The 8336-nt window shown below is 41.7% G+C and overlaps 1 protein-coding gene across 3 annotated transcripts in view; it reads right to left on the reverse strand.

Annotated features, from left to right (window-relative positions):
• Window positions 1–8298, reverse strand: part of BZW2 (basic leucine zipper and W2 domains 2) — a 58180-nt gene extending 49882 nt beyond the window's left edge. Inside the window, exon 1 of one of the 3 annotated variants that reach the window (XM_061469219.1) lies at window positions 8279–8298. The gene's annotated coding sequence lies outside the window, so the exon portion shown is untranslated. Of the gene's footprint in view, window positions 1–8046; window positions 8194–8278 lie in introns of those variants that run through there. The other 2 variants (XM_061469221.1, XM_061469220.1) reach the window with 2 other exon arrangements.
• Window positions 8299–8336: the final 38 nt, after the last annotated feature.

An 8336-nucleotide genomic window follows, 5' to 3' on the forward strand; every position in this document is an offset into this window, starting at 1 on the left:
TCGTGATGAAGGATCTTGAAGGCTCAGCAATGCAAACAACTTGACATACCAACAGCAGGGCATACTGGGAGGAAGACACTTTTCAGCATAAACCAATAAACATTTTAACAGGAATAAAACTATTGAAAATAAAAAGCCCCTTCCTTGGCTCCTCTGGAAAAGTAAATGATGAGTATACTTCTGTTTCTCTAATTCAAGGAAAAGTCTTCAAATAAAGCTCCATAAAACAAGATAGCCAAAGTCAAGATCTGGCAAAAGACCTCATCTACATACTTGAGCACAGGAAGAGCAGGTGTTGGGAAGGAAGTCAAGACAGATGTGCAGGACAATGAATCTCAAAGGCAGAGCCAACCCTGGGGACACGCTGATTGAGGCCTCTTTTTGCCACAAAATGTTGGAAGAAAAACACCTAGGACAGACTATGGGATTCGACAGCTCAATATTGGGCTTCCATAGCACTGGCTGATGGTTTGGGGATCCTTAGGTCTGAGTCACAGGAAATATTGCATAAAGATAATATAGTCAAAGCAGACCTAAGAGACTTAACAGCACAGGTTTCAGGAGCAACCTTTGGGAGGTGCAGAGTCCTAGACAAAACTAGCAACAAGACTCTAACCAAACTCATATCCATTCTGGCACATATAGAGAAGGTTGTAGATTGAAAAGAAACTCACTATCCCCTCTTCTTTCTAAAGGCTTCACTTCACCTTGAGTATTTAAAAAAAATAACATACTTTGGTTTTCTAATTTTCTATCACCTGAGGCATGAAATGGCACTGAAAATAAATAACAAGTCCTGTATCTGCTAATGCTCAGTAACATGCTCCTAAGATTTCGCCCCGTGCCTTATCAGAAGAAAAATGACTAATGTGTAACTTCAACATATTGAATGAATTTTCCCTCTTAAAAACACTACTAGAGAAGTAGAGGATTTTATTTATGAAAACAAAACCTAAAAGGAAAGGATCATTTAAGCCTGCAAATTACAAACTGTTGAACTGCTTAAACTCCTTTTTTTTGCATTAAAACACCCCACATTTAAGGAAAATACATGAAATTGGTTATTACAATGAAGTATAACCCCAAAAGCCATATTCAATTGTTCTGCCTAAAGTAGCTGAGGAGTTGTAGAAGGGTGTAACTCACCGGGATTCAACACATCACAGGAGATACTTACTTTATGTGTCCCTGACATACCTCCCTGCCCAGACTGTGTCTAACATTTTCCTTGCCTGACCTGTCTGTCCTCAGTTCTAATCCTCACCAGAAGTAATCCATCCTTCTCACAGGCTGACTAAAAGCAATAATCTTTATCCACTAACATGAGTCTGCAATAATTGCAAGCAACTGTTGTACAAAACTTCTCTGACCTAAGAACAATTCAGATTTTGCAGAGCAAATACTTGGCACAGGACTCCAAAACATGCCTTTATACCAAGTACTCAATGAATTTTAAAATCCCTGCAGAAAACTATAGTTTCTGTACTAGGAAGAAAAAAGAATTTCTCATTTCAAAAGTGCTTAGATGAAGAGCAACTAGCAGCTTTTATAGACAAAGTCCTTTTACAGTAGGAATTACTACCGATTCACTGCCTAGAAATATTTGCCTGACTTGCAGAAATTTAAAACCCAAAATACGTAACAAAAGAGTAATGTATGGCCATGTGAGGAAGATTTATTTACTACATTAAAATGTACTTGGTGATAAAAGCGTATCTAAAGATGGAGTGGGAACAAGACTGAACAGGAAAAACTCTTAACTGCATGTATCAGCCATTACCCAGGTTTCAGTTTCTGTACCAACTCATGACCAGCTAACCTCTCAACTACTTTACCTACAGAGCAGTAACCAAGCACCTCCTAGTCCTAGTCCTGCAATCTGATCTACATGAGCAGCGACTTGCACCTACCCAACGTCATCACAAAATTGATTCAATCAGAAGGTTTCTGAGCAATGTTACAAATACATGATTTGCCTTCGCTGTGCTTGCACTATACAATCACACTTTACAGAAAGCCAAAGCTGTTAAACTCTGAAACTCAAGTGTTTTGTTCTGCTCTCAGCTTTACAGCATGTAAGAATCTTAAGAAGCACTATGTTGCCATAAATATGGCCACCACATCACTTTACGCATCCCTTTGGTCACTGGACTCTCTCTTTATTTTGCCCTTTATTTTGGAATAGCTTTTATTTTGACTTTTGCAGTCTCTTACAAAATCTACAGCTAGATTTAAGAAGTATAGTACAGCAACTTCAAAGCAGTTTTCAGGCATGGCAGGGTACTATTGCAATCCACGACCGCTCTCTAGGAAGAAGCAATGTTTTTTTCTGTCAATTTTCTTCTCACTCACCAGCATTACCTCTGCATGATCTTAAGTATTTTAGTTATCTTTGAACAGATAATTACCATTTTAAATTACCATGCATGAACTGCTCCAATTGAGGTGATCAATCTTGTTTAATCAACAATGGATCATATGGAAAAAGAAACAGAATCAGAAATCAAATCCAAGCACCGTTTAATAGGTAACCATGGCAGTTCACAGGCGAAATTTATTGCACATAAGATATCAGAATGAACTTATTTTATCTGTAGGCTCAGGCAGTAAGACAGGTACAGGTGATAGACTATTGCCTTGTGTGCAATACAAACATAAGAATTCTCGAATTTGAAAAGGAGGAATGAGGACAGAAAATAAGAAGACGACTTAAAGATGATGTCGCTTAAAGCAGTCTGAAGTTAATAGCACATACCCTTCTTCCTCTGTCCTAGACAATCACCTTAAGCCTGCAAACAGGTACATGGATTTGAGAGTGACTGTAAACAATTTAAATAAACTTGTCTTGGCTTAAAAAAATAGATATGTTTAAATCAAGTGCCTCCACCACTCTTCACCAGAAAAAAAGTTTGTCATTAACTGCTGCTGAGACCTCCAGGGTCTTTATTTTTCCCAGTATTGCAGTAATGACTCCTCCAAAGGTGGATCATGTTCTATACATGCTATAAAGCTTTTCAATGTCTCTCTACACAGAGGTATCTTTCTGTTGCAGCTTTATGTAATTTTATTTACTTTACATTTCTGAAGTACTGAATTTATTTTAGCAACAGCTGTCTGAAAAGCCATTGCAGATCAACTCTTGCAAAAGCCATGCTACTGCCTGACTGGGTCATTGCCACCACTTGCAAAGCTTAAGTGGAAAAAACATGCAAAGGTGCTCAGCCAGACCTCTGACTCATACTGCTCTGCAGTCGCTAAACACATCTCAGTCCTTGATCAGCCAAAAAGCTGCTTGTATGCCAGTTCTTCCATTACACTCAGAACAAAATCGTAGTACCTACCTAAATGGAATTGACATGCACGAAACAAGTTATTTAAAGCTTGGATTTCTCTTAATCAAAAAGAATCATATGTAAAGCAAAAAAGATGTATTCTCTGAGAAAGTTGTTCATACTAGAACCATCTAGAACAAAAAAGAGAATATGAATGCAACCTGCAAAGGAGCAATTTATTTTCTTTTCCTGAGCTACAGATCCAATGTTGAGCATATAAATGGAGCAAGGGGTACACATACCTGCTTTTAACCAGGTAGTACAAGTACATATTCATCTAAGGAATGCACATTGCCCTCACCATCACAATACCTGAATGCCTTGAAATTGCTTCTTTGCACCATTAACCCCATTATCTATGGGAAGGTTATGTGGGTTGCCCTTGCATAAATAGCAGTTAAAGATATACACAGAAATAAAAGCATATACTAAAAAATACACTTTGCGGCCTGTAAAAGTAAACTTTTGAGCAGTTTCTGCTAAAGAAACCTCTACAGATGGCTGCTATGATGGCTATATTCTAGATGAAGAAATGCCAAAACTGGCTGCGCTCAGTCAGATTAGGTCTAGGAGCAACCACCAACATTTGTGTTAAATCTGACTGCATAAACCTTCAAGTCCCAAACTGGTACTTTCACACTGCTCTGTCCTATATTTCCTACTGGAGAGTGCTGCTCACCTCAACCCTGCTTACTCAATAGTCTGGACCTGGCAACCTTTTGGAGGATACTTTGGTGTCCTTCTGTCCCATATGCTTCACGTCAGGGTTCAAAAGCAGACGAAGTGAGCATAGGACTCATCCTGACAGATTTTGGACATAGCCTAAGTCAAATGCTGGGATTTGCTCCTAAATTCAAAAGCCTAACTTTCTGCAAGGTACCACTGGGAACTGGTAGTACATGGAAATCTCCGTCCCTGTCTCAGATGAATGCCTGGGCTATAGGAATACCTTGTCATTCCAAGGTATACCTGTTGTGTTCAAACATGCATTGTGCTCACCAGTAATTTGCTGCTTTCAGTTACTCTTTTGCAGTCTTTTTATAATCTACTTTCTGGTAAAAAACAAGACTTAACAACATTGACAGATCATATCAAAGATCCAGTGGCTGTCCCAAGATCCAAAACCAGATGAAACCTAAAAAAAACCCACCACTTACAATAAAATAAAAATACTTAATGAAGTCAGAGTTATGCAAAGCCATAGGGAGAAAAGCAACCTACCCACAGACAAGTGTCGGTGAGATCTGTGAGTAAAAAACAAAAGATGTTTCTAGCAATAAAAAACCCTTGAACATTTATGAACTTGAATTGATCTAATGAATAATCCTTAGATACTCCTCACTTAGGACAAGATTTAACTATAAGGATTGGAGATAGCAGGACCAAAACCCAGTGGAGATCTGTCTGGAAGGCTCAGCTTCACGTGAAGGAGATTTCCTAAAGCCCAGGCCTTGAAGAGGACAGAATCATTTTACAAAAATGCACTTCAGAACCATGTGAAATGGCTTTCATATAGGAAAGACAAAGTAGACCTAAGACTTCAGCTTAATAAAAAAGAGAGTGGTAGGGGATAAACCAGGTCGGTCAAGGCCTGATGCACATCAAGGATGATCAGGGAACAATTCTGCATTGTCTCCCAAAGCAGGAACTGGGGACTGAGGGATCAAATAAAACTATAAAGTAGCAGGTTCAAAAAGAAATAAAGAGAGGTTTATTTTTCAAGCAGCTGTGAAAGTTATAATCAGAGGATGCTGCAGACACTAAATTTACTTAAATTCAAAAACCCCACTGCAGGCTATCAAATACAAAGGTAAACACAAAGGTATCACTCTTAGCTGAAGAAGTCGTTACCTATGAACCAGTAAAATGGGAGCTAGAAGAATAACTCTTAGGAATAACAGGACTTGTTTTAACTATTCTTTTCCCTAGATAAAACGTAGTGGGTCAGACCAAGTTTATGATCCTGCCAAGCTGAGGCACAGAAAGAAGCTACAGGATCTTTGACCTGTGCTACCACTGGGAGAGCAACATAATACATAGCCTTAATTCAAGTAAGCCTCCAAGACATAAGCAAGGTTTTCACATTACTTTCTCTCCAAGTCATTTGACAGAAACCAGCTTGAAAACAGTGAAAACAGTTCAGCATCTCCTTTTCCTCTCTCCCATGTCCAAAGACTGAGAGTTTCATAGTGTACTCTACAAGGCATAAGGTAGTCTCCTCTCCCCTAGGCTTGAGCCAAGAAAAAGCTTATTGTTTTGCACATTCACCAAAAGTGAGTGTTACTCAATTAAGGAAATCCTTGTTATTTTATTGCACGAGGTGTTTAGGATCACCTACACATTGATTACAACAGTCATCATAAATTCCCACAAGCACACCTCCAAACACAGGAAAAAATGCCATCACTGGTACCTGCTTTCAGATGCATCACCGGATGAGGAAATAAGGACTTTTTGTTATGTAATACTTATGATTTGAAATCGAAATAGTATACTGAGTTGCACTGAGGTTAACAGTTCCTTCTCCCACTGTAACACCCACAATTTAAATTATTAATTACCATACAGTAATACCCACAACTTAAATATGTGAAACAAAGAGATACAGTAGATAAAATAAAGTGCATTAAGAGGCAAGACACAAAGGTACAGAACGTACATTTTCATGTTCCCTGCCCTGACACAGGCTCCTTACGCCACCTTAGAAAAATCATTCGCTGCCTCCATGCTTCAAATTCCATACATAAAATGGGGGGAATGTCACTTCATTACCTCATCACGATCTCGCAAGAATAAAGCCAAGACTATTAAGTGTCTCATACTATGGGACTGAAGGTAACACAGAAGCCTCCCATAGGTAAGAGTATGAAACATTATTAACTAGCATTAAAGTATGTTATTACCTCTGCACTCCTGCAGCCTTAGTAACCAAATGAGCTGCAGTGAGGCTGCCAAGGAAAAGCTGTGTTTGCCTGTTCACTCTGTGAACTAAGGTGCAATGACAGTACTGACATTTTCACATGAAAAAAAAAGAATATAATAAGCATACTTCTGTACACTGACTGCCTGACAGTTTTGGGGTTTTTTAGTGTGAAAAGAAGCTTGCAAGCTCTTATTATTTAATAGTGCCACAGAGATTATCAGCATACTATAACATCACAAAACTTGTTCACAGCAGGTAAAATTCACAGCCTGCAGTGAACCAACAAAAGACCACTTAAACCCTAATTTCTGCCTTCATAGTTGAGCCAGCAACAGACTTCTTTTAGCACTACACAGGGATATCTTTCTGGACCAGAATATAAAAGGCACTTTTGTCTTGATAGCATTTCCTCAAGACATTTCTGGTTTCCCACAGGAAAAAAAATACCAAGGGAATCTGTTATAATCTGAAGTCCAAAGCAACTTGTTGATTCAAGTAAAACTAGACGATGATACACCCCTGTATTTCTGTGATTTTTTTTTTTTAATCAGAAAAACATACACAATTTGGCTCGTCTGTTAAATTAAAATCGTACCACATTTTGGTTTTGTACCCAAGTAGTTACAAAGATACACTAGATTCAGAGACCACACTTCTACGAACCAGGAAGCAAACAGGACTTTACCATTCCTGAAAGTCAGTCAAGCAACCAACAAACGTGAAAATAGAGAACAAGATTAGTATTTGAGAGAGGTTCCATGTAAGTAGCCACGAGATGACCTGTAAGTACTAAGGAAAGAAAAAAAGCAGCCTGCTGATACAGCTATGCCTTCAAAAATTAGTTACAGGGGAAAAAAAACAGATTCTTAAAAGAAAGGATATAACAACTAAACAAAAAAAAAAACACCCAAAAATCAACAAACCCAACCCACATATTGAAGAATAGAACAAAGGAGGGTAAAAAGTCAGCATCGAGTACTAGGGTTCTGCTTTTCTCTCTCATACAAACGCACGCTGAAACCAGGGATGTTAACCCTCGGTCTCTGTCCTTTGCCGCGTATCTGCAAGCTCTTCCCTGTGCCTACCGAGATGCAGCCGGAGGAGTGGAAAGTTGGATCTGTAACAAAGATCCTTTTTCCACCGGCAGTTTAATTTTAGAAAGGCGCTAACAAAAGGCACCGCTCCGAACACCCCAAACGCGTTACTTCCCTTCCCAAGTCAACGAAGCCAGCTTCCTTTCGGAGGCACGATGCCACGACACAACCAGGGCTTTATTCGGCTTCTTCAGCCGAACCAAGACCTTTCCCTACCTAGAAAAAATGAATCCCACAAACCGAAGCCATAAGCAAGCAATACAGCAGACGCCGTGGAAGGAAGGAGGACGGACAGACCGACAGCCGAGTACCATGGCAAGGCTGCTGCGGGGACCATCGCACCGCCGCCTCTCCCCCTCGTCCGCAGACCCAGTGCCCCCGGCCCGGGACTCTCGGGGCTCACAGCGGACTCCCCGCGCCCACCTAAGGCGAAGGACGCTTGACCCCACGCAGGGGCCCGGCAGCCGAGGCCGGCCGGGGCGCGCAAACCCACACGGGCTTCCCCAGCGGGCACCCGGTCACTGCCGCCATGGCCGCCGCGCACAGGCCCCGCTCCTCGCCCGCCCGGAGCTGCCCCGCCGCAGCCCACGGACATCACCGGCCCGGGCGGCGCTGCCGCAGGGCTGAGGCACTGCTCCCGCCCAGCAGCGGCCGCGCTCTCCCCAGCCCGGCCGTGAGTTAGGGCCGCCCGCCGCACCTATCGGGTGGTTGCGCGGTCCGGGGAGCGGAGGGCAGTCCCGACAGCGGCGGCAGCAGCGGCAGAAGACAATGGAGGAGTGAAGGACAGACACATTGACACACGCGCGCCGCTGCGGCCGCCCCCTCCGCCCGGCCGCACCACTGCCGGCACCTCTCCGAGGGGGTAGAAAGTAGGAGCCGCAGGAAAGCTAGAAGGAAGGAAAAAATAAATGCACATCCTGTTTCTTAACCTCAAAACAAGGACCAAAAAAGAAACAAGCTTCTTCTCGCTAGCAGTACCGATCTGGG

Source organism: Pezoporus flaviventris, unplaced genomic scaffold, assembly GCF_033815535.1.
Source record: "Pezoporus flaviventris isolate CSIRO_AGI_PZ_B2104156 unplaced genomic scaffold, CSIRO_AGI_Pfla_v1 ptg000055l, whole genome shotgun sequence".
NCBI lineage: Eukaryota > Metazoa > Chordata > Aves > Psittaciformes > Psittacidae > Pezoporus > Pezoporus flaviventris.